Source organism: Sceloporus undulatus, chromosome 5 (assembly GCF_019175285.1).
Source record: "Sceloporus undulatus isolate JIND9_A2432 ecotype Alabama chromosome 5, SceUnd_v1.1, whole genome shotgun sequence".
Lineage (NCBI taxonomy): Eukaryota > Metazoa > Chordata > Lepidosauria > Squamata > Phrynosomatidae > Sceloporus > Sceloporus undulatus.
This window is the reverse complement of record NC_056526.1, coordinates 168288315-168314766: the sequence shown is the minus strand read 5'-3', so window position 1 is coordinate 168314766 and position 26452 is coordinate 168288315. Positions and strand designations below refer to the sequence as shown.

The 26452-nt window shown below is 42.0% G+C and overlaps 1 protein-coding gene and 1 pseudogene across 6 annotated transcripts in view; one reads left to right on the top strand and one right to left on the bottom strand.

Annotated features, from left to right (window-relative positions):
• The window catches only part of LOC121930502 (CXXC-type zinc finger protein 5-like), an 87834-nt gene extending 85834 nt beyond the window's left edge, over nucleotides 1-2000 (bottom strand). For 5 of the 6 annotated variants that reach the window (XR_006103963.1, XM_042466910.1, XM_042466909.1 and 2 more), the window contains exon 1: nucleotides 1580-2000. The gene's annotated coding sequence lies outside the window, so the exon portion shown is untranslated. The remainder of the gene's footprint in view (nucleotides 1-1579) is intronic. The other variant, XM_042466908.1, reaches the window with a different exon arrangement.
• LOC121931719 overlaps nucleotides 1-26452 on the top strand; it is a 96391-nt pseudogene that overhangs the window by 7572 nt on the left and 62367 nt on the right.

Below are 26452 nucleotides of genomic sequence, written 5' to 3'. Positions count from 1 at the left end.
AGCCCATTGCTCCCTGGAGGGGATTTGGTGGCAACCAGAAGGTCGTTTTCACACATAGACACCACTGAGATCTCCCACGGAGAAAAAAAACAAACTCCAGCTTCAGGTCCATTCAACAGCCACTACTACTTCAGAGGAGGAGTTTCCCTCTTCGGCCTAACTAAAGCCTCTCACAAGGGAAAGGATAGTCTGCGGAGAGATCTTGTAGCACCTTTGACAATAAGGGAAAGAAAGGATAGCGTTTAACCAATGAGTCCTTTCCAATACATATAGGGGGGGGGGGGGGGGGGGAGTTTAACATATGACACCCCTTATATATATATATAAATGTGTGTGTGGTTTTTTGTGTGTGTGTGTGTATAGGGAAGGATTCATAGGTTAAACTCTATCCTTTCAGTTAGTTTTTCAGTTAGTTTATATGTATTATATATATATATATAAAAGGAAGGAGTCATATCTTCAGTTAGTTTTTCAATTAATTTACATTACAGTATATGGGAAGAACTCATAGGTTCAACACTATCCTTTCTTTCAGGTAGTTTTTCAATTAGTTCACATATTATATATATATGTGTGTGTGTGTGTGTGTGTGTGTGTGTGTGTGTGGAAAGACTTATACGTCAATCGCCATCCTTTCTTTCAATTAGTTTTATATCATATTCATATATATATATATATATATATATATATGGAAGGACTCATAGGTTAAACACTATCCATTTTTTCAGTTAGTTTTTCAGATAGTTTACTATATATATATATATATATATATATATGGAAGGAGTTATAGGTTAAACGCCATCCTTTCTTTCAGTTTTTCTCTGAAAAACTAAGTGATATGCTGATATACACACAGACACACAAAATGCAGACTCCAGCTAGACCATGCATCGGTGCTCCCATTTTCGCAGCTTGTAAAGTGCTTTCTCCTCCACAAAAGCTCCCTTTGCTCCCATTTGCAGCCTTCTCCTTTGCCCCCCCCTTCCTTCCAAATCCTCTTCCAAAGGTTTTATTGCGACCAGAAATGAGAAAACAGGGATGGCCACCAACCCGGTCATTATTGTTTAATCGATGCCTCTCTAAGAGGGAAAAAAAAAGGGGGGGGATCTAAGACACAGTACCTGATTATTATTTTATTTAAGAATAAAATTAAAATTAAAATTAAATTAAAAAATACAAAATTATTTCAAAAAGTCCAATCAATCCAATCCAATCAAGTCTCCAAAGCGAGAGGAGACGACAAGCAGCCCAGGCTCCAGGAAGATGCTGTTGGCTGCTTCGGATGGGATCCCTGCTCTCTTGGAGACAGGCGAGATCAAAGGTCATCTTGAGCATTCAGGAGGAGGGGCTGGGGAGATTAATTAATAAATTAATTAGACCCCCGCGCTTTTTTATTATCATTATCATCATCACTGCTATTATTGCCCGAGCCTAGCATTCAATCTACTTTAACAGCCCCAGCGAAGAGGAAGCGCAGAGAGAGAGAAAGAGAGAGAGAATAGAGACGAAAGAAAGAAAAAAGAAAGAAAGAGGGGAGGGGGGTGAAGAGAGAGGAAAAGATCCAAAAGCAATCACTTACCAGTCTCTGGTTTTGGGGAAGGGGGGCTTGGGCTTAGTCTTGGCCGAGGCGTAAGCCGCCTGTCTGCCTTTAATTAGTGGCACACATCGCTCCCTGACACAAAGAAGAAGAAGAAGGGATGGAAGGGGAAAGAAGAGCATAAAAAGAGGAATCAAAATTTAAAAAGGGGGGGGGGGGGAGAAATATCCCGATGTGTCTTTGGCAGCTTCCTCGATGCCAACTTTGATACTTGTCAACAAACTGTAAAAAGGGAAGAAGGGGAAAAAAGAGGGTTGGTGGAGGGGAGGGGAAGGCAGAGGGGGGAGGGCAGGAATAAAAGCCACTAAGCAAATACCTGTAAGTGCTCTGTGTGTGTGTGTGTGTGTGTGTGTGTGTGTGTGTGTGTGTGTTGTTGCAGAGAAAGGAGGAGGGGAAGGGGAAGAGGGAGAGAGGGAGGGGAGGAGAGAGAGAGGAAAGAGCAGGGGCTGAGTATCTCTCTCAGTGTGTGGTGTGTGTGTGTGTGTTTGTGGTGTGTGTGTGAAATGTGTGAGGAGAGCGCTTGGCTGGGCTGCTCGGTGGCCTCCTCTCTCTCTCTCTCTCTCTCTCTGTGGCGTCGCGCTCCGTCCTTCTCTCCCGTGGCTCTGTATGAGAGGGAAGGAGGGAGGGAGGAATGGAGGGAAAGAGGGAAGGAAAGGAAGGAGGGGGAGTCTCTTTGCCTGGCCTTCCTCCCTTTCTCCTTTCCCCCCTCTTCTCCCCCTCTGTGTTTGTGTGTCTGTGCGGTTGCTGGGGGAAGGGAGGAAGGCGGAGAGAGGGTGTGTGGCGTGTGTGTGTGTGTGAGTGTGGGAGGTGTGTGGGAGGCGAGAGGGCGAGGTGAGGCGTCTGAGGGGGATGCGGGCCAATGACTCCTTGCCTCTCCCCTGCTCTGCAAACCCCCTCCCTGCCGCCGCCGCCATCCCCTCCTCCTTTGCCTCCTCCTCCTCCTCCTCCGCCACCATTTCCTCCTCCTCCTCCTCCTCCTCCTCTGTCTCCTTCTTGGGCGGGAGGCTGCCTGGAGGCTCATTTGTAAGGAGCAGGCACTTGCCGTGGACTCCAGCCTCTTTATTCCCCATTAACTTGCCTCGGTGCGTGCGTGCGGAGAGCGCCAGGGAGGCCAGGGAGAAAGGGAGGAGGGAAGGAGGGAAGGGAGAAGGGGAGGGAAAGGAGGAGGAGGAGGCTGTGCTCCAGCTGCTGAGGGAAAGAATGAGGGGCACCCCCCACAAACACAGGCTCCTCTCTGAGCCGCAGAAGGAAGGGGGAAGGTCCTCCCTTGTTAGCGAAGGATGCTTTTCATAAGCACCCCTCACCTCTCTCTCCTCTCCCTCCCTCCCTCCTTCTCTCTTTTTCTCCAGCCCACCCACTTTCCTCCCTTCCTCTCCCCCTTCCCTTGGCTCCCTCTTAACCATTTGCAGGCGGCTGCCACCAGAGAAGAGAAAGGAGCTGCGGCGGCTCTGTCTGGAGAGGCTCCGGCGAAGGAGAAGGAGAAGGCGCCCTTGAGGGACTAGGCCAGCGGTTCTCAACCTGTGGGTCGTGACCCCTTTTCTGGGGGGGGGGGTTCGAATGACTCTTTCATGGGGGTCACCTAAGACCGTCGGAAAACACAAACGAAGTAGCGACAAAAATAATTTTATGGATGGGGAGTTGCCACAACATGAGGAGATGTATTCAAGGCTTTGCCGGCCCTGAAACGGTCTCCACACAACCTTCCCATCTCCTCCCCTAGTTTAAATTCCTACCCCCCCCCCCACTTTGAGGGGGGGGTGTTTGAATGCAAATGTTTTTATTTATTTTTATTTATTTTTATTAATTGTTTTAAAGATTTTTTTAAAAAAAGAAAATATTTTTACATATCTTTAAAATGCAACAATTAAAGAACATATTTTTTACATATCTTTAAAGCACAACAACAGACCACACACACCCCAATCAAAGGAAAACTACTATATGTACTCATGTATAAGTCTAGAAGTTTTAGTCAAAAAATTGACCCAGAAAACCCTGAGTCGACTTATCCACGAGTCAATGGAAGTACTGTACAATTGGCCCTCCGCTTTCTTGGAGAGCCATTCCAGGGACCCACACACACCACCAAAATGGAGGCTGATGCATGTTCAAGGCCCATAGGCTTGAATGCCCCCCCCCCCCAGTGCACCATTAAAGATAGTGGAGGTCACCCTCCACGGATATTCAAAGTTGCAGATTTCAGATCTGCAAGTTAGTAGAGGCGACTGTAATTGAACTCTTACAAAAAGAGAGCCAGGCCTTGGTGAAAGGCTAAAGTGTAATCTGTCCCCCGCGCTCTCATCCATCCAGCCTTTACTGGGAGCACAAGCAGTTATGTCTGCTGGACATTTGTTACATTCATTGGTATCATTTGCCTTTGCTTCATCCTATAGATCTTTTGTTACACACCCCTAAATTTTACCCTTGACTTATACACGGGTCATACCACAATCCATAATTTTAGCCCCCAAACCTGCCCTCGACATATACATGAGGTCAACGTATAGTTGAATATATACAGTACATATATCCATGCATTGATAGGGAGGGGACACATAAATAGTAAAAACCATAAAGAAAACAAAGAGAGTGGGGGACACCCAACAACACAAAAATAGTTACTTCCTTCTTCCACCTTTTGGAGTTACTATTACATTTTTCCTGATTTGTCTATTTGCCTTTATTTCCATATACCTCGCCTTACTAGAGAAGGGGGATCTATTATCCTTATTGCATTTCTTTTCCCCTTTAAAAAAAATCTGTTTTTGCTCTAGAGAGTCAACCTACTCCCTGATATTCTTGGGTTCCCAAAGAGAGATGCCACTTTCCCAGTTCTTTTCAAAGTGTTTGGTTGCCTTACTCCCTAAATAGGTTGTTAATTTATCAAATGCAAATGTTGAAGTTTGGATGCAGGGAAGCTTTGGAGGGATTGGATCTCTCAGAAAGAAGGCATCTGTGCCAAGAGGTGCCCAAATGTTAAGTACCATCTTCATTATTATTAATTGTTATTCATTAATTAATGTTAGTAATTAATTAATAGAAGGATCTGGAGCACCTGTTAGGCTTCCTGTTCACACATCAGATCCTCTCCTGAGAAATAAAAGAGGTTAATGCCAAAAGCACTTGCCCAGAGTGTGTATAAGCCACAAGTTTCTTTCTTGCATTTTCTTCTGGAACCCAGAGGATCTCTCATTGTCATGTTGTTCTTGTTGTTGTGTGCCTTCAAGTTGTTTCCAGCTTATAGTGACCCTAAGGCCATCATGGGATTTTCTTGGCAAGATTTGTTCAGAGGAGGTTTGGCATTGCTTTGCCCTGAGGCTGAGAGAATGTGATTTGCCCAAGGTCGTCCAGTGAGTTTCTTTTCTCAGCAGAGAATCAAATCCTGGTCTTCAGGGTCGTAGTTCAGTGTTCAAACCACTATACCATGCTGGCTCTTTCCTAATCATCATGCCCTGTGCCAAAAAGTAACCAGGCTGGCCACCTAACCTGCTTTCTGAAAGGCTTTTTAACATTTGTGGTATAAGCATATTGTATCTTTCAAAAGAATTTAGCTGTTTTCTTTGTGTTATTTTTCCTGGTCTTAAATGATAACCAAAGCGGTTGTGTGCTTTTAAGAGGCTTAAGGACAGGAGAAGAGATTGATGTTCAAGGATGAATATCTTGCACTAGATTTACTTAACAGGACAAGAAGGTATAATTTATTCATAGTGGGTACCTAAATACTTCATTTCAATACTCATTGCTTATTGGAGTGGGGGTTAAAATTCAGAATCAAAATTATATAGACCAGGCATATGAATCACACCATCCTTCAGACATTGTTGCATTGCAACTCCCAGCTTTGCTCACCATTGGCAGCCCAACATCTGGAGGGCTGTGCAGTTCCTAGCCCTGATATAGTTTGGCAAATCAAATTATGCTATACACAATATATTTATTTAAACAATGCCTCCTACATACTTCACAGGTAGTAAAAATGATATTAGATGTGTGTGTCCAAACCTATGTTATCAGTACAGAAAGGGATCTTTTGTAGCACCTTTGAGACTAATTGGGTGAAAGACATCATAACATAAGTTTTCTTAGACTTAGTCTACTTGCTCAGATGCATGGTGTGCTACAATATCTTTTGCTCAGTTAATTTCAAAGGTGCTACAAGATTCTTTGCATACTGATATTCCACACTAACATGATTTTTGTCTCTGGATTTGATGTTATCAGTGTTCTTCTGTCCCAAACAGTTTGTGGGAGACATTCCTCTCCCTCAAGACACACATCATACTTGGTCACCTTTGTCTGCCATATGGGCTAAACTGTCCTGCTATTCCCCTCCCCCTCATTGTTACCCCATTTTCCACTTCTACGGTCTTAACCACAAAGCCCTATTATTTTTCAATTCCTGCCTACTACAGATTAGTTTTGGATTAAGGATTATTATTTTTTTTCCTTTCTATTTTATAAGGAAATTTATTAACCTTTGCAAGCTCTTCTCAAAGCTTCCTAACCAAGTGAAATTCTATGATAGCTTGTGCTAACCAAATACAGCAGGTACATCTATCCCCAGTATGGAGAAGGCTATGTAGTACCTGTCTGCCACATATTAAGGATGAGAAGCCTGTCAGGGGGGAAAAGGATTTAGCATCACAGGTTAAATACACAAATATTCAAACTAAACAAATTACTAAACACATAGAGCTTGGTCTGTCACACATCTGAACTTTTTAAATAAAAAATATTCTGTCCCCTAAATTGAAGAAGAAATTTGAAATGTGGGGATTCCTAGAATCAAAACATCATCATCAACAACAACAACATCCTCTTATCCATCCCTGCTTCAGTGTGATCTAGAAACCTATTCCTAATCTTTCCTGTCTGTTTAGATCTAGTTCTATATCAAGATCCTAATTCTATTCTCCCCCAAACCTACCATCTTTCCCTTCCATCCTTTTCTCCCAGTTCAGATTCAACATTTTCATAGGATTCTAATGGGATACTCCCTCCACCTGTCATAGATACTTCTCCCTAATTTTTGTAGTGTTTTATGTGCCTTCAAGTTGATTCTGACTTATTATGACTCTACCATAGGGTTTTCTTGGCAAGATTTATTCAGAGAAGGCTTGTCACCTGAGACTGAGAGAGCGTGACTTGCCCAAAGTCACCTATGGGTTTCCATGTCTGAGCAGGGATTTGAACCCCAGTCTTCATTCAAATCATCAAACTACACAGTGCTGCTCTAACCCTAGTACTGCTCTTTGGCTCCAAAGCACTGGCTTCACAATCTCCCATGTGCCCTCCATTTCTCTCCCATCCTCTATCACTGCTTCATTATTTTGCTTGGACTCTTGGGCAAGACTTCACTACTACAAGCACAATAAAATATATAATGCCTCAGCTAACTTTAAAGCCTAGAATAATCTCTGTTCATCTAATTTTTAATCTAGAAATGGACTGGCAATGTGTGGACTGCATTTGTCCTCCAAAGCTATTGTTTTGGTCTCCCATGTGTGTGTATGTGTCTGCAAGTCACGTGTCAACCATGAATTCCATAGGGTTTTCTTAGGCAAGGAATACTTAGGCAAAATGCTTTTGCTAGTTTGTTCCTCTGAAATATAATTTGCAGTCCCTGCTATTCATTGCAGTCTTCCATACAAGTACAAACCAGGGCTGGACCTGCTTAGTTTGCAAGACCAGACAGGATCTAGTGCCTTAAGGGTAACGGGATTGCCCTTGCTTTCGCTTGTGAGGTATGACTAGGGTGGGAAAGCCTGTTGATTTCACCTTCTCTGTGTTGAGTTTTCTTTTAATTCTCTAACGTTTTCTTTTTCCAGCTCAAAGATTAAGAAATTTTAAAAATGAACTAAAATGAAATTTCCCTGCATTTGTCCCAGCCAAATTCAATAGGTTCTATTTACAGCATGGAGCATACAATAATGTACCTGTCTGTTATATAAGGTATTAGAGATACAGGCGGGATACAAACCGCCATATAGTACGTCTTCTATACGTACTAGGGTTAGGAAGAGGCGGTGCTTCCGCACCCCCCTAACCCTAGTACGTATAGAATACGTACAACATGGCAGCGCCCCTTCCACATGGGGGCCGCCATGTTTATGTACTGGACGCATAGCGTCCAGACGTCTCGCGGCGCCTATGATGTTGCGAATGCGCCAGCGGCGCCTCGCAACGTCATAAAGGCGCCGCAAAAAGAAGCTCCAAAATGGAGCTTCTTTTTTGCTCCGCGCGGGAGCCGCGCGGTTTGGCTGCTGCAGCTCCCGCACGGAGCAAATGGCGCCAGTGGGAGATCGCTGCAAAGCGGCGGTCTGTATCCCACCAAAGAGTCTTTTAAAGGAGGGGGGGCACCCAAGGTGTCTCTCTTCAGAACCAATGAACGAATACTCAGGGATTCAAATCCAGACTTTAAGTACTCAAACCCCTGGACGTGGCTGGATTAATCTATCCATTTCAATTTCTCTCATATTCATTTTTTCCCCAGATGTCAGGTTCTCTATGCTCTGAACATTAATCCATTTGCGAATTTTGGAAGTTTTTTTCAGTGGAACACACTTCCTCGGAGTGTAGTGGAGTCTCCTTCCTTAGAGGTCTTTAAGCAGAGGCTGGATGGCCATCTGTCGGGATGCTTTGATTGAGAGCTCCTGCATGGCAGGGGTTGGACTGGATGGCCCTTGTGGTCTCTTCCAACTCTATGATTCTATGATTCAACAGAACATTTGAAACAAAGGTGTGTGTGTGTGTGTGTGTGTGTGTGTGCTTGTATATACAAACATGCCTGAATGTTCCATAGTTCTGAAGCTCTGTAATACTGATGTTAATAACTTTACCATTCACGCTGACTTTTTATAAGGGGAGACAATCAGTGTGGCCAAATAGCTTGTTCTCTATCTGACCTGTCTTCAGAAGAAATATATAAGGTGACCAAAATGGGAAACCTAAATACTTTAAAAGCACCAGATCCCTTCTGATCTTGGAAGCTAGAGAGTTGGGCCAGAACTAACAAAACAAGTTTCAACAGTGAGAAATGTAAGATACTACACTTAGGCAATGGGGAAAAAAGAGCTGAGATATAGGATGGGTGACACCTGTCTTGACAGCAATACATGCAAAAGGGATCTAAGCGTCTTAGTGGACCACAGGCTGAACACAAGTCAGCAATGTGATATGGCATCTAGAAAAAACAATGCAAATGTAGGCTGCATCAATAGGAGTATAGTGTCTAGATCAAGGGAAGTAATAGTACCATTCTGTTCTGCTTTGGTCAGATCTCATCTGGAATACTGTGTCCAGTTCTGGGCACCACAATTCAAGAGGGATATGGACAAGCTGGAACATGTACAGAGGAGGGCAAACAAAATGGTGAAAGGTCTGGAAACCATGACCTATGAGGAGTGACTTGGGGTATGTTTAGCCTGGGGAAGAGAAAGTTAAAAGGTGCCATGTTTAAGTATTCAAAAGGATTTTATAGTGAGCAAGCTTGTTTTCTGCTGTTCAGAGATTAGGACACAGAGCAATGGAACAGGTTCCACCTAACGGGACAAAACTTCCTGACATTAAGAGCTGTTTGACAGTGGAATATACTGCATTGGAGTGTGGTGGAGTCTCCACTTTTGAAGGGTTTTAAACAAAGGCTGGATGGTCATTTGCCGGGAGTGCTTTGATTGTGTATTTGATTGTGTATTCCTGCATGGCAGGAAGTTGGAGTGGATGGCCCTTGTGGCCTCTTCCAACTCTGTTCTAATACTTGGATGGGAGACTGCCAACAAAGGTGCTGTAGGCTACATTTCAGAGGAAAACTACCTCTAAGTATTTCTTTCCTCAGGAAACCCTATGAAATTAATGGGATCACCGTAAATCAACAGGCAGCTTGAAGGCATGCGCGCATGCGCACACACACACACACCCCTTGAATATCAGCCTTTTTATTTTATTTGTTTAATTTTCTCTGCCAAGAACTAGAATTCTATGCAGTATGCCATCTTAGAAAAGATACTGTAGAACTGAAGAAAGGACAAAAATGAGCAAATGAATGAAATACCTTCTCAGTGAAAGAAAGCTTAAGAAGTTGAGACTTTAACTGAGGGTCTGTGTGAAAGAAAGAGGAAGATTGCTGAGGTTTATAAATTTATGAATGGAGTTGAGAGAGTATGAATTAATAAACAGATTTGCTCTCACAAAATATTAGAATTTGAGGCAATCCAAGGAAATTGATTGGAACTTGGTTTGCACCTGAACCTATCAGATCTTGGAAGCTAAGCAGGGTCAGCCATGGTTAGTATTTTGAGGGGTGACTGTTAAGAAATACCATGAATTTTAAGCTATATGTTTTTGGGGAAGACAATGACAAGCCACCTCTGAGAATCCTTTGCCTAAGAAAACACTATGAAATTCATGGAGTTGGCATGTGTTGACAGGTTAATTTGAAGACATGTGCACATGCACACACATAGAGTGACAGTTTGAAGAAATAAAAGGGAGCAGTTCTTTGTACAATATATGTAATTAAAAACATGTGGCATTCACTGACACAAAATACTGTGGTTATTATTATGCCATTGGGGGGTGAAGCATTTAAGAAGTGCAAAGGGACAAAGTCTTGCCCTGGGAATTAACAATCTCAAATTCAGCATATGGAAATCAAAGACAGGGAGATGGGGAAATGGGAAAGAGGGTGTTTCTATTGCCTCTTTAATCTTAGAAGGCTGAGCTGCAGTAAGATAAGGACACCATGCACTAAAGCCTTCACAGAAATGGTCTGGAGGAGACATTTGAATGAGGAAGCAGCATCTCAGGCAGATGTTCTGGGAGACAGGTCCAAGAATAAGGAGAGTCAAGCTAGAGGGAGGGGTTCTTTGAGAAAGTGGGGGGAAAGATGTCTTGGGGTGGTAGAGCTTAGTGGAACAGTTGCAGGCAAGGATTTAAAAACAGAGTGAGAGTGCTCGTGAAGGACTTAGCAAGTAAGGATGGGGAGCTTTGACAGGGTGCAAGAATAGCTGCAAAACCAGTGTAGGGATTTCAGAAGGAGCATAGTGTGATCATTATATGATGGGAAGAGTGAATGATTTTGGCAGAAGAGTACTGGATAAATGGGCCAAAACCCAAGAAACCAAAGAGAAGTCTGAAGAAGTTTGGGAGGATATCACACAGGTTCATTTGGTGTAATTCTTTTGCATAATTTTGAAGGGTCATGCAGAATACTTCACATTGTGTTGCTCTGAACAAACACCACATTGCTTTGCTCCCCACTCCTCACCCACCATTGGCACAAGAAAGAGGCACAGGAATGAAACCTAGTTCTTGATGGTTACTGACAGATGGAAAAGATCCTCCTGGTGATTTAGTAGAGAACTTGATCATGCTAACTAATGCTATCCAGCCTGCTCAGCACTATTGGTGTGGGAATCTGGGCTTCTGACCTATTTTCATTTCATATCTCTGTTTAGGATACTGGATTCAAGATGGGGAAAAACAGGTTCATATATGCATCCTGGCCATGATTCTGTCTTCGGACTCCTCCAGACTGCTCAATACTTCAAGAAATGTTGGGGATTTATTTTTATTTATTTTTTTGGAATATCATGTCAGATTGTTTCCTCTCTCATGTCTAGTCAGAGTTTTTTCATCTTGTTTTATTGTTGCTTGTATTACTGTCCCCACTCTCTACATTTATTTACAGTCATTCTTTCCCTTGAGGTGTGGTATGGATGATGTTTCCTGCCGTCCCCTCTGTGAAGTCCACATTTCCCAAAGTATGCTGCTCCCCCAATATCCATATCCCCATCTCCATTTATGTTAATTTTTTAAAACAAAATTGTGTAGTCATAATGCTCAAGTGATATAAAATAATATTACTTTAGCACTATATCCCCCTAAAAAGGGGGTGGATCTTCAGTCTGGTAAATCAAAATATAATGAGGGAATGAAAATCAGAAGAAAACTTCCATGGCAAAGATCACACACACAAGCATTTAAAATGTCATCAGTAGGACTTACCAAAAATAAAGGGAGGATCCAAGACAATGGTGACATGTGACAGTTATTCCATCCCTAATTGGAAACTCCTGGTACCAAAAAAGACCTCCATGCAGTGGGATTGAAAAATTACAACTATTACTGAAAATTCACAAGAAAAACACCAGGAGAGGAAGAAGGTTGTATAAATATCGGGGGGAGGGATGATAAGTACAACTATAACTCCCGCTAAACCTTAAGGGTTTTGACCAGTCTGGAGGAATCCCAAGTGACCTTGGTCTTATCATCATCACTTACAGGGTTGTTGTAAGGATAGAGGGAGGAAAGGGGGAGAAGACCTTGCTGCCCTGAGCTACTTGAAGGGGAAATGGAATTTTAAAAATGTAATGAATAAAACGCTTATGTGGTAGGTTTCTTAGCCTGACATCTTAACCTGAGCCAGAAATAAATAACTGACTGACATTTGCAGGACACTGCTCTTTCATCTTTATCGTAAACACATTTTGTGAAAATAAATAAATCCTATTCATTTCCCATGGAACTTATTTTGGCATAAGTATGCTTAGAGGGAGCCTGAGAAGGAGTGCTTCTTGGCAGCTGGTCCAAGGGCTCCAAGCTATGGATTCAGTGTAAGAAAATAGATAGCAGAACAGTGTAGAAATGAAATATTCACTATATGGCTCAGTTGTAAATGTGTAGTGACTTGAATTCCTATTCCTTTTGCAGCCTGTCACCAAGTTTCTTTCATGGTCAATACCATGACTAGGTAGTGAAAAGTATTTTTAAGCAAATACATTATTGTCCTTTCTTGAGATTTTAATACAAGTCTCCCTGTTAAAGGCCTGCTGTTGAGACAGATTTCTTTGTAAGAAGAAATGAAGGAATCTATTCTCACTTCCCTCCTCCAGAAGAAAACACCTTGAGAATATATATAAAAATTATGTGAATAAAATGGACTATCTGTTTAACTTGTGTGTGTGTGTGTGTGTGTATAATCTTCACAAGAACCTTCTGTTTGTTTTTGCATCAGTTTGCAATTTTATCCTAAAAGTCTGAACAGTTGATTAGCATTTTATGTGCATAAAATTTTTTTCAAGCATTTTCCGCAATATGTCTTTTGTATGCAAATTCCCCTAATGTATGCATTTTTTCATACAATTTCCCCTGATGTATACATTGCTTTACTTCACAGAAGAGCAAAGCAAAATTCAGAAAAGTTCCAAAAAGTATAGGTTTGTTTTCATTCCAGTTCAGTTCATACATCTATGAAGTGCTAATCACATCAGCTCATCCTAAAGTACAAGCCAAATTAATGTCTTCCCCATGTCCACTTGAGAATATTCTAACTGGTTTTAAAAAAGAAAAAGAACATGTGGTATGCTGATTTGATAAAATCATAGAACCATACAGTTGGAAGGGGCCCATAGTCCACTAAGTGCACCCCTCTCCCAATACAGGAACTCCAACTAGAACATTCCCAACAGGTAGTCATCCAACCTTTTTTTGAAGATTTCCAGAGAAAGAAACTCCATCACCACTCTAGGTAATTGGTTCCATTGCCAAACTGCTCTTACTATCAATAGGCTCATTTGAACGTTCAGTTGAAATCTATCTTTTTGTAACTTAAACCAATGTTCCTACCCTCAGGGGCAGCAAAGAACAAACCTGCATCCTCTTCTCTGTTAGCAGCCCTTTAGATATTTAACGAGTTGCAGCCATGTCACCCTTAGCCTTCTTTTCACCAGGTTGAACATGTCCAACTTCCACAACCTTTCCTCTTATATTTTGTTCTCCATATCTCTTATTATTTTTGTTGATATCTAGTTCATAGACTTGATTCATCACTTTTCTTCCATGAATGGAATAGAGTTCAAGTTCAAAGAAAGGAGATTCACTATATAATCCCTCTCTCTGCAGCCCTCAAAAAAATGGTTCCTGGTGACTGGAGTACCACTGGGGGTAGGGTGGGGTGGAATGGAGTGGAGCAGTGGCATACCTAGTATGTTTGACACCTGGTGTGGATAATTTTTTAACACCCATTCTCTCTTCAACAGACAATGGCCACTGATAGGGCTCCTGTTACCCTATAGCCTTTCTGGGTCTTCTGGAGCTGCTGGCCAGATGGAAGAGAATGGAGACACTCTTTCCTAACCAACCAGCAAAACCACCAGACACAGAAAGCATCCCCTTCCCACCAGCAGCTGGTGATGGGGGGGGGGGGTGCTCCTGCTGTCCCAAACTCTTTCCACATCTGCTGGAGCTGCTGGCAGGAGAAGGAGGGAGGAAACTCTCTTTTCTGCCTGGCCAGCAAAGCCACCAGACATAGAAAGCAGTACCTTGCTACCAGCAGCAACAGGTGGGAATTGCTGCTTCTGCCACTCCTCAGCCTTTCTGAGTTTGGTAGAGCTGTTGCCCAGGTTGGAAAGGGAGGTGACTCACTTTCCCACTGGGCTAGCTAAGCTCTCAAACATGGAAGACACCCCTTCCCACCAGCGCACCAGGTGACACACAAGTGTCACCTGATGTGGTCCACACCGCCTGCACCCCCTAGGGATACCACTGGAGTGAAGACAGAGGTGGAAATTGAGTTGGTGGAAAGCACTTCTCTTTTGGTCAATCAAGGAACAATTCTGGATCCAAGGCGCGTTACAGACGCACCAAAGGGGTGTACTAGGGTTAGAAAGGGGCGTGGTAGGGTTGAGAAGGGGGGTCACTTCCTGACGCCCCTCAACCCTAGTACGGACCGAGTCCGTACAAAATGGCAGCGCCCGTCCACACGAGGGCCGCCATTTTGACGGCGCAGATGCATAGCATCCGGATGTTGTGCAGTGGAAGTGACGCCGTGAGTGCGCAACTAGCGCCTCACGGCGCCACTTCTGGGGCCCAGAAAGAAGCTCCATTTTGGGGCTTCTTTCTGGCTGCGCCCGGGAACTGCGTGGTTTGCCCACTGCGGTTCCCGGACGCAGCAACCGGTGGTGGCTGCAGACCGCCCATTTTGGGCGGTCTGTAACGCGCCCAAGCTTTAATGTTCTGACATTCAGTATTGCTAAGAATATATATATGACCCATTCCAAGAACACATTTGTCATATGTTCAGTTTTTGACCAGCTCAATATTTGTCTGTAATCCATCTTACTTTGAGGATTGGATACATGAACAAAAGATGGATGACTTAGTAGGAGTTCTTTGCTCCCAGTGGAGTGTTGCCTACAAATCCATCTTGTACGGACACACTTTCAATTTCTATTGACAGTTATTCTCCTTTTAATTATGTTCAAACATAGAACTACCCCCTCCTTTTGACCATTTAGGGTGATGACAAAAACAATTCAAATGGCAAGTTAATGATTAAGCTTTTCAGCAGGCAGGTTCACACATGTTTCTTTTATATGTAAAATCTTAAACTGAATAATTTCAAACAATTCATTCATTTGTTAAGGAATTTTTATTACAAAAGTATTTCAACAACTATAACAACTTCCAAGTACAATCCAGGTCTCACTTATGAAAATGTAGTATCACTCTGTATGCCAGGTACATAAGTAATCATAGCACCTAGGGACGCTGAGTCTTGCTTGTTTTATTATTATTTTATTTATTGTATATTTCATTTCTTTGCTATCTTTCTCCCAGTGTGGAACTCAAGGTGGCTCACAAAAAATTAAAGCAAGATTAGCTAAATACATAACAATAAAATTAAAACACAATGAAAAGACAATTATTTTAAAAATCCTAAATTAAAGAATATAAAATCATTTTAGAAAATACAAAAATTAAAACTGGAATACCCACATCTCCCCATAGGGTGAAGGATTCCTGCAAGCAATTACTCATTAAAATCCTGCTTAAACAAGATCTTTTTTTGTCAGCAAAAGGAACCCAGGGAAGTGGCCATTCAGCTTCCCATGGAAGAGAATTCCATAGGTTATGAGCAGCTACTGAGAAAGCTGTCTCCTGTGTCCTCACCAAACTATGTGATCTGGTGGTGGGACTAAAGAAAATTTCCCCTGAGAGGAGGTGCTGGTCTATACAGCTTAGCTCATTACAGCTTAGATCTAAACTATTTGAAAGCTCAGATCTGACCCTAAGGGGTGGTATGCAGCCACCTCCATCTGTACTGGATCAGAGCCATGGCAACTGCATGCTGCTGCCCCGATATGGCCTCTCCAGGGTGCAAAAAGGAGCTGCAAAAAGCTGGAAAGGGTGCAATAGCCATGGCGTCACAGCTTTAAGGCACTCCTTTGGTGCTGCATCATGTGGATGCAGTGGAAGAGGAGTGCTGTGATGCCACATGCCATGGAGCAATGCGCAGTGTCACGCCACCCTGGGGGCGGAGTCAGGGTGTGCGTCATGTGGACACCACACCCCGACTCCGTTCCCCAGGCCAGCCTTTATGGCCGGCATGCACAGCCCCTCTATGAACCTACCAGAGTCTACAGATCAAGACTATGACAGGTTTATATGGGAGATATTGTCTTTCAAAGGGCCTGGTCTTAAACTGTGTAGGGATTTATATGTCATGACCAACAGTTTGAGATATACCCAGAAGCAGACCAGGAACCAGTGCAGCTGTTTATACAAGGGAGTTACATGCTCCCTGTGCACCTTATCACACTAGACGAATGCCACTCTGAAACAGAATTTAAAAGTAGAAAAAAACCCGCAAATGCGGTTTTTGTTTTCAGACAACATTTCTCCCAAACAGACATAACATGAAAATAAAGCGAATGAAAAGTGGCTGGTTTGGTTCGCTTTATTTTTGTGTTATTTCTGTTTGGGAGAAACACGTCTGAAAATCATCCTGCACTTGTTTTGGGGGCGGGGGATCTACCGCTAAAATCCTGTTTCTGAGGGGAATTCATCTAGTGTGATAAGGCTGTGTGACTGGTTCCAGTTACTATTCTGAATGCAACATTTCAGACCAACTGATGTTTCTACACAGTTTCCAAAGGCAGCCCCATAAAGAGTGTGATACAGTAGTCCAAACAGAATATAATAGTATCATATGGTACTGTAGTCAGATCTGAATTCTCTAAATGGACATGATTAGTGCATTAGGATTAATTGTCTAAATGCATTCTTGGCTACAGCTGAAACCAGGGCATCCAGGCTCAGTGTTGAGTCTGGGAGAACACCCATTCTGTAAGCCTGAGATTTGGCAGGGGGCACTCCATGCAGCACAGTCTGAATTCTTATTCCCTGGTCTGCCTTTTGACTGAACAGGATCATATCTGTTAGAAAAGTGTTGCAGGGTGCCAGGTTTCAGCAGTCACCAGAAGTCCTTGGAACACCCACTGCAGTTGCCCATCTCATCAAGTAAAGGATGTGTGAGTTTGGAACCAAGCGTTTTTATTTAATTTTCAGATTTCCTGGCTGCTCTTCATTCTAATGGATTTTGATGTGGGTAGAATAATTAAGACAGCGCTTGGGGAAAAATACTTTTTCAAACATTGTTGGGATATTCTGGAGGTTGTAAAGAAAAAAAATAACTTTCCAAGCTCCGAGATGATCCTACATAATTAAAACAACACAATTTCCTGCTTCATAAAATTGGAAAATAACACAATCATAATACTGCAATAAGAGTATTTCCCCCAACATATGTAGTCAATGCATTGGAAAGTCTTATTGCTTTTGCATAGACTTTCCCAGGGAACTGGACCTTTGCACAAACAGCAGAAGCAGACTCTGCATTGCTGACATACTCCTGATACTTTTGGGGGTATAACTGCCAGTGTTCACAGCTAAAAATGGTAGCTTGGGGTTCTGAAAGATCTAGTCTTGGGCAGAGTTGGGATCCAGTTAACAAGAAAAACAGGTGTGGAGTGAATGGTTACAGCTCTACTCTTTCTTTTCACACACTCCTAATTGTGCAGAGACTAATGATGGAAAGGGGATAATGCCTGTCTCTATTCAGTAATAAATACATTTGATGAACTCTTAGAAGCATTACATATCACCAAATAACAGTAACGAGAAAGACTTGGCTGCATTTGCACATCTTATGGACTCTGGATGTTTCTATTTTTATGGCTGCTTTGATTTGCTGCAGCTTCCACATTAAAATTAACATTTGAAAGGGGTCAGACTGAGAGAAAGTGATTTTGTCCTCTGTGAAAATGCATAGTTGGAGGTGACTGGAGAAATGTGGTTTTATCAATAGGTTGCAACATTTCCCTGATTAATTGGTTAGACCCACCAATTAAAAACCCTTATATCTGAAAAAAAGTTTCCCCCAATTCATAAGACAGAAGGGATTTCCCCCTAACCTATCCTTTTTCTGCACGGGAGAGTTTGGACACAATCTGGTTGCCATTTGCACAACTTTGTTGTTATCTGCCATCAAGTTGACTTGTACTTATGGCGAACCCATGGATGAGATAGGGCCCAGCAGCCTCCACTTTCCTAGATGCTCAAACACAACTGGAATATTGCTACAGCCAATCAGTGACACAGATGGAACTTCTCTGGGAAACATACACACACACCACAGCTGCTATGGCATATTTGGGCCATTGCAGAAGGAGATACTGGACACTGTTGTAAATTATTCTTTGAGGAAATGTAATTAGCATAAGTCAAACAGTCCCAGGGATCACAAATAAGATCAACTCTATCCAGAGCCAAGTAGAGCAAACCAGATGAAAGGTCATGCTGAGTAGTCAGAAAGATTACTTGAGGAATGTCACCAGGAGTTACCAAGATCAGAGCTGAAGTATCATTGCTGAAAGGGATGTCTTTGATAATAAGTTGTTTCCAGTGATTGTTTCCATCAGTCACCCTGTGTATCGGCCAAGCGTTTCTGCAGAGAATGATTGTAAAGCAGGTACAGATGTGGCAGTGGCACTGACTATGCTATAGATGTGTACCTCTGTGCTGAGTCACTCTCTATTCCTGAACATACTTACTGAGTCCAACTGATATATCCTTCCACTCCAAACCCAGAAGTACATCACCAACAGGATTCTAGCACTGTGGCACTGGTTTGAGGAGAAACAATATATCTATAATAATACGAACTCATAAACCTGAACTCTGTTAGGTTCCTTTGGGAGAAAGGTGGGTGATGGTTGTTGCTGTTGCAGTCTTTAGTTATATCTTATCTTTTCCCTAAAATCAGGACTCATACCTTTATCAATCAATTAATTAATTAAATGTAAAATAAAATGAACAAGCTCTAGTAGGACTAATTTTTTTTTACCTTGCATCATTTGCTTTTTTTCATTTTCTCAAGTGAAAATGAAAAATGCCGAACTTTTTTTTCCAGATGGGCAAGATTCCAAGGTTTTTGTACGTTTGTTTATTTATGCATGTATTCATGTGTACATTTGAGGACTTTTAAGACATACAAAATGAAGTAAAGGTATGTGTTTGTAAAATACAACTTTTGCTGCTGATGACGAAAAAGGCACTTGTCTTTTCATTCTTGCAGAAGGGCAAAAAAAAAAAACTTGGATGATGACAATTTTTTCAGCATGGATGAGAACATCTGCAAATATTTCTTTATATTCTTGGTAACTGCACAGTGAAATAATGCGTTTGAAAGGAAGTTCATGCAGGACCAACAAAGTGAAGATCTGTTATGAAAATGACCAACCCAAGATATTTTACTGTCTGAGGCAGAGCATCAAATGATATCTCAGGTGGCAGAAAACAATTAAACAATAACCAAGTAGATTACTAATCCCTTGCTATTCTTTCACAATATCCAAAATATACCCCATAAGAGGAGAGAGAGCAGAGGTAAACCACCCTACAGACAAGATGCAGTGTTTAGAAATAAATGCTCTCTTTGATTTCCAGGTCAATATTCTTTTCTAACTTCATATCCCCATTATTAACAATTTTAAGTGAACAAAAGTCAATGACTTCCAGATAAAAATGAACAACTTTTTACCTGACATTTAACAATGAGTGTTTTATCCTCTTGTGACCCTGCCCTTCAATTTCCCTCAAATGCTTATTAATGATAGTATTGGTTTTTTGTGGCATCCATTACCGCACTGCTGAGAGGCACCCCAAGGCAGTGATTTTCAAATCAACTTTTTGGTGGTCTCAGTTTGCAGCCATCAACACTTATTAACTGCACTGTTTGTTCTAACAAGCGTCAAGAAGCATAAAGCAGGTGTTTTACATGTTTCCCCCAGCCTGAATAATCTGCTGCCTGGATCCTTAGATTGTATGCACATACTGTACTTATTTTTTTTTCCAAAGGTGGGCTTTATTAACCAACTGTATATTGAAACTGATTAAGGTAAACTTTGATTTGGGGGATAACTTGGATTAATAGCCAAGACATTTTGAAGGCCTAGCGTAACTGTATGAGTGTGTCCATCTCTCCTACATTATGTCTTTCTCTGAATTGTGCACCATACTTGGAAATGAGAGTACAGTTCCCAGAATCTCCCAGCCAGCATTTTCCAAGATTTGTATATTGCTTTTTACAGGTGCTGACTGAAGGCAAAGCCTGTCTGAGCTTCACACAGCTTTATCTAACTGCTTAATAGTGTACAAATGTTATACCACAGCTCTACAGAGCAAAGGAAGTCACCATACTTTTGAAACTTCTTCATACTGAGAAACATAAAAAAAAATGGCCCAGGAGCTTTCTTGTCTGAAATCTTATTCAGGTCCAGGCTACACACCAAGTCACACTTTTGCAGCACTATAGGCATCCCCTTGCAGAATATGCAAAAATGTGAAGCAGAGATTAATGCACATCTTCAGACTTTTAGGGACACATAGGCCCAGTTTGAACCACAGCTTGGGAATGTTACTTTTTGGGACTATAGCTCCCAGCGCCCCCCCCCTCCCCCAAGTGGTGTAAACACTGAGAGTTGTTGCTTTTTAAAAGAAGTGGGAATGGGAAAAGGAAGTACTCTCAATGTTTAAACTGGATAACTTCCATTTTCCTAGAAGCCCTCTCCCTTTTTAAAAACAGGAATTCATCTTACTACAGACCTCTTGGCTCAGGTAGCTGGTAACTTCTATGCCAATAGGGGAATGAATTCAGTATGAAATTTAACCAGAATTTTAAAGGTGTTGAAATAGATTCAGTACTTTGAATAATTCCTTTAAAGTTTTGACTAAACTCGAGTGTAGGTTCACTACACTACTCTACACTACCTCACTGATATGGAAGACAGCTGTTGCAACTATTTCCAGGCCCAAAGAAGTTACATTGGGCACGCCTACATTGCCCTCCTTAATTTGGAATATTATGTGATATATTAGGTGATATCATAATTGTCCCACTGGCCTATTGCCATTCAGTTGCCAAGGAGCTGCCTGCGAGAGCCTCATCGCTTCTGCTGAGGTCAGAATGGGGCACTCCACCATGTAGTTGCTCTGCCACCTCCTCATTAATTGCACCAGATCTCAGCAGATATGATGGTGACAGCCAGACTCTCTGAGTGAGTTGCTTGACTGGCAAAGCAAAAGTGGTGGCAGCTCTGAAGAGGATCTATCCCCGTCCCTCAGCACAGGTTAAGGGAGATAGCACCACCTTTGCTGTCTCCACAACTGGATCTGGCCAAATCAGACCCAGTCCAGCAGTCCAGAATTGGAAGCACTCTGGAGGGTCCTAGAAAACCTGTGTAAATTATGGATTCTCTTATGGCAGATTAATGGTTAAAACAGCAGTTTTGCTGCAGATGTAGCCATGCATTGTCTGGACAGATTGCATTGGGACCAAGGTGAATCTGGTGTATATCCTTGGTGTAGACAAGCCCATTGTGATTCTAAAGACGCTGACACAGAAGTCTTAGCAGAGCCATCTTCTCCCAATGTTCTCCTCTTTCCCTATGTATGCACACAAGTCAGATTTGCATTTCTATTGCTACTCACATATGCAACCTATTCAACCTGTTCCCAGGCCCTTTACCCCATGCATCTGATGAAGTAGATTTAGTCTATCAATGCTTATGATACCAAATTCTTCCTCTCAGGGTCTGTACAGACAGCCCTAAAGGGATGGCATACAGCTGCCCCTGTTTCAGCCATATTGGGGCTGTGGCAACCACACACCATGGCCCCGATATGGCATTTGCAGGGCTCAAAAAAGAGCCACAAAAAGCAGCTCCTTTTTGCGCCCTGCAGAGGTCACTATAGCTGCATTGCCACGGCTTGGTGGCACTTCTTTGGTGCTGCATCATATACACAGCACCGGAAGAGCGCCATGATGCCACACAGAGTCAGGGCATGCGTGGTGGAGACGTTATGACCTGACTCTTTCCCCAAGCTGGCCCAAACTGCCGATCTGAACAGCCCCTCAGTTAGTCTCAAAGAGTTCCAAGACCTGTTTGCCTACTGATCCAGACTAACACAGCTGTATCTTTGATTTCTATCACTTTGTAGCTAGAAGAAGTTTCTCTTAGCAAGGGTGAAGTTGAGCTATACAAACTGAGCTGAAGCCCTCTCTAGGAGTCAATGTAGCCACTTTTCTAGTTTGACATTGCCAGTTGTTGAAGGCAATATTTAGCTTGCTTCTACAATTCTTTAGCCTAGATGCCAAAAGGGTGCAACCTTGAACTTGAACTCTGCTTTGTTGGGAAGTGATTTGTCCAGTCCATGATTTGACATACTAAAAACTGGATGTTTCCTTTTCTTGCTTTCATAGTTTTGCCTGGTTTGCTTGGCTGGAACCAGAATTCTTGTGTGATCCCATTATGAAGGCTGGAATCTATCTATCTGAGATACCTGCTATGAAAGAGCACATTGGTTCACAATGCTGCACAAAGAGTCTCTAAATGAAAAGGCATACTGAACCTTTAAAAAAAATTGCTCTAAAATGTTTAGTGGTTGAAAAGGTCTTTGGAGGTCTTTTGGAGGTGGGGGAGTGGGGTGGGGAGCATTTCAAGCCACAAAGCAGGTTACAGGGCACATGTGGCCTGTAAGCTTCACTTTCCCTACTCCTGCTCTAAACTCTTTTGGGCCATCATTATACTCACAAATTCAGTTACATACACCAGCATATTCCTTCAGTTTGGTTGTTCCTTGTCTGCATTTATTCATCCTGTCTTGTCCTTGAAAGTTTTTGCTTGTAGATAGGGTTCTCAGCATGGGGCAGGCCTCAGTACTGAGAATAGTCTGGAAACATAATCATTTCTTCCTGGTCTGTGATAAAGGAGCATCTCATATTATTCTGGGCAATTTTAAAAGCATTCAAGGGTAAGACAGTTATGTACTCCACACTGGGAAATATCATGCTACAGAATGTATTGAGATGACATCTGTGTATGCGCACTAAGCTGAAGTGAAGGAAACAAAACAAAGCAGGTCACTGGGTTTGGCAGGTTCACAGCCTGCCTGACTTTTACATAGATGATGAGAAGCACTATGGTCTAGTGAACATGCCATATTGTAAGGCACCGATGGTCTAGCCTAGGGTCATGGTAACGTATTAAAGGATTCAGCCACTGGTCTGCCCTCAGCTGGAAGCTCATCAGGAGTCAGGTGCTTCTAGCAACCTGAAGGACCACACCTGGTACAATATTCGTAATCTTCTGAGGCTAGACTAATTTTTCAGTGATCTGTTCCTCTCAGGTGCTTACTTGCCTGCTCTGACATGTGTGCATGTACTTAATTAAGATAACGTTGTTGCTGTTTTTTCTTTTCAGATCAAATCAGTATACACCAACATCATAAATCACACCAATCGGAAGCAGTTGTTTTAGGATTGTCAGCTCCTGCAATCCTTCACCATGCTAATGCTGATGGAAGCTGAAGTCCAAAACATTTGGAAGGCCAAAAGCTGGCTCCAAACATTGAATGTTAGGCAAAAAGGGGAGAAAGAAACACGTGTGGGGGGTAAGGGTGGGGTGGGATGACAAAAATACATACACATATCTCCACACCCTTATCTCATATGATAACAAAATCATTAAGTCTTCATATATTTTTGTTTCTTCTCTTAAAATTTATTTTGAGTGCTTACAGCTCTTCACTGTGGCTTGAAACTACTGGTCACCATTTTGTTCACTCAAGGGTACACTTGGAATAAGGCCACACCACGGCCAGAATAAGGCTTTTTGCTGCCTGAAGCAAGAGACAAGATGCCCATCTCCCATTCCAAGGACAAAAGCTGAGGTGACTGGCACCTGAACCTTTCTTTCATGCCAGAAATGGGAAAACATCTTCCAGCTCGTCTGAGCAACTGGGTGGCATTGAGTATTCTGTTTGGTACATAGTTCTCTCCTACAGCACCTTGTTGTCACATTCTCACATATGCTTCATGAAGTAACCACATCGTTTTGTCTCACAGTAAGACCAGCGTTGTGCTGGTTCCTATTCACAAGGTCACCAGAAGGTGAAGACTCTTTGATGGCACATAGTAACAACATCAAAACCTGGAGTTTTGTTCTTCACCAGCTACACACCGGACTGGAGTTTATCATTACAGGCTTCCTAGCTTTGTTCATTTTGCCCATTAAACAATAGTTCTTATTGCTCTGCAAAAGAAAGATGGAGTCCATGGGAGTATACAGAAGCATCCGTTATTTATTTATGTGTTCATTAGGTTTGGTTTTTAGCAATGAGTTCAAACACTGCAGTCTGTTTTCTGCCATTTGCTAGATGGATACAGCTAATAATTTGCTGTGCATTTTAAAAGAGAAAACCCCTCCCTTCCATCCCACTGCCAAAAGAAGAAGAAATTTGCTAGCATATGCCTCAATCAAAACGTGAAAGTCATAATAAGGCAAGACTGTTTGAAAGAAAGTGAGAACTATGTTGTTCCCTGAATGCTTATTTTTTTAAATGGCTGAATGTTGTAGATCATAGCCATTGGATAGTTATTTATGAGGAAAGTTCATCATTGTTATTATCTCTCAACTAATTGAAGATAGTGTCTGTCACCTATGATTTTAGTAGTTTGTGTAAAACAAATGATACATCTTGACATTTTAATGTTATTTATCCTGGGTAAACATTTTTTCCCTCAAGGCTCTGGAAAAGAAGGCCTGCTATTTATCTACATTAGGGATTGTTCAATTGTGTTTCCAATAGAAATTTAGTTTAAGGCATTAGAAATTAAGGCATTTGTGTTTTTTAAATGTTATTTTTGTGCAAATTACCAGAAAAGGGAGGTCCCTTTGGTTAGCATCTGCTTTGCTACAAAATGTTTTTTAAAAGGATGTTCACAAACATTTAAAAAAGGGAATTAGCAGTAAATGATATGTGTGAATGTGAGAGAGGGTTTTTTTTAGAATGAATGTCATTGAAAGGAGAACAGAGGGGAAGTGTTTATTTCAAGGCAGAAAGGTCTTTGAAATTCTATGCTAACACTTCTCAATTTTATCACTTACATAATGGAAATAAAATGAATTTTAGGTACTTATACTTTATTTTGGTTGCACGGTGGGACCATTTTGATAATGATTGTACACTGCTGTCACACTTTCAAATACTTTGAGTTCAAATACCATTTTGATAATACTGGCATGTTGCTGTTGTTCCATTTGAATGCCTTGAGTCCTAGTTTGAGGGGAAATGCAGGGTGATGATGAAGATGAGGTGAAGGATAATGATATAAAGACAGATCAGACCAGGGAAAGCTTTGAAGCCTACATCCAGCCCCTAGTGCTATAGAACATTATACTATTCCTGCTGAGCTCTCTGCTACATTGCAAAACTTGTTCTGGAGATTTTCAGTGTGTATGAAGGCCTGGGAAAAGAGGTTGCCTCCCATTAGTTTAACTGACATAAGTAGTTCCATGACTGGAATAACCCTATTAGATGTTAACTTTTAGAGGTTTTGAGTAACTTTTGCCTTCTTGGTTCCTGCCATATCTTTTGCTCACATTCTGATGTTGTTCAGTCACACCTCTATCATCAAAAATTGGCACTCCCATGACAAGGCACTTCTTATTCCCAACCTATTATCTTTTTTTTAAAAAAAAAATATTTTATTGATTTTCAAATCTTTATAAAACAGTCAAATATTACAGTGCAATTGAGGAAATGATAAAAGGAAACGAGAAGATACAAGAACAGATAAAACAATAACCACAAGATGTCATGTTCCTCAGTAATCTTTGATCTGCAGGATTTCAGGAATACGATCCCACCAAATGTGTTAAAGTTGTAAAGTGTCCTTCCAGAAGATGTTGTGAGAGGTTGGAGGTGGTGTGAAGTATCATTTACATAGTCAATGAAAAGTATCCAATCCTTGTAAAATGTGTCATGATTTGAATGACCATTACAAAGTCTCCTTATGTTGGAAAGTTTTTCCATTAACCACATGTTCCATACCCTGCCCCACCAACCTTCAATAGACAAATTCCCATGCTTCCAACATTTGGCCACCTCTAATCTTGCAGCTGTGATTAAAAAGAAAAAAGAAAAAGCAATTAGCTTTCTATGTTTAAGTGTGGCATTTCTGTTGACAAATACTGAAGGTAGAATCAATGCAGGACAAAAATATAAAGTCTAGTGTGTGATACAGGAGATCTGATGCAGAACAAGGCACCAGAACTCCTGTACCTTGGGGCATTCAACCTACATGTGAATATAGGAGCTGCTTCCTTGCACCCTCTCCATCAGCCTGTTGAAAAGCTCGTACGTACCATTTTTGACAATAGAATGTGAATAAGATACCACCTATGTATCCTGGCTGAGCAGGAAAGGGAGATAATTCCATTTCCCCACCCTGCTAGCAGCCCTGCCAGACACAGAAGGGGATGCCAGGTGGCAGCAGCACCTCATCCGTACCAGCGGTCACAGCCAATGAACAGTAGAAACATCCTGGTTGGGAGAGGGAAGCAGCCAGTGACATCTTGGGACAGATGGTTAGCAATCACCCAATCAGGTGTTCACCCCTATTGAGGCATCATCCAGTGTGGTTTGCACCCCCTGCATCACTGAAGTGAAGCA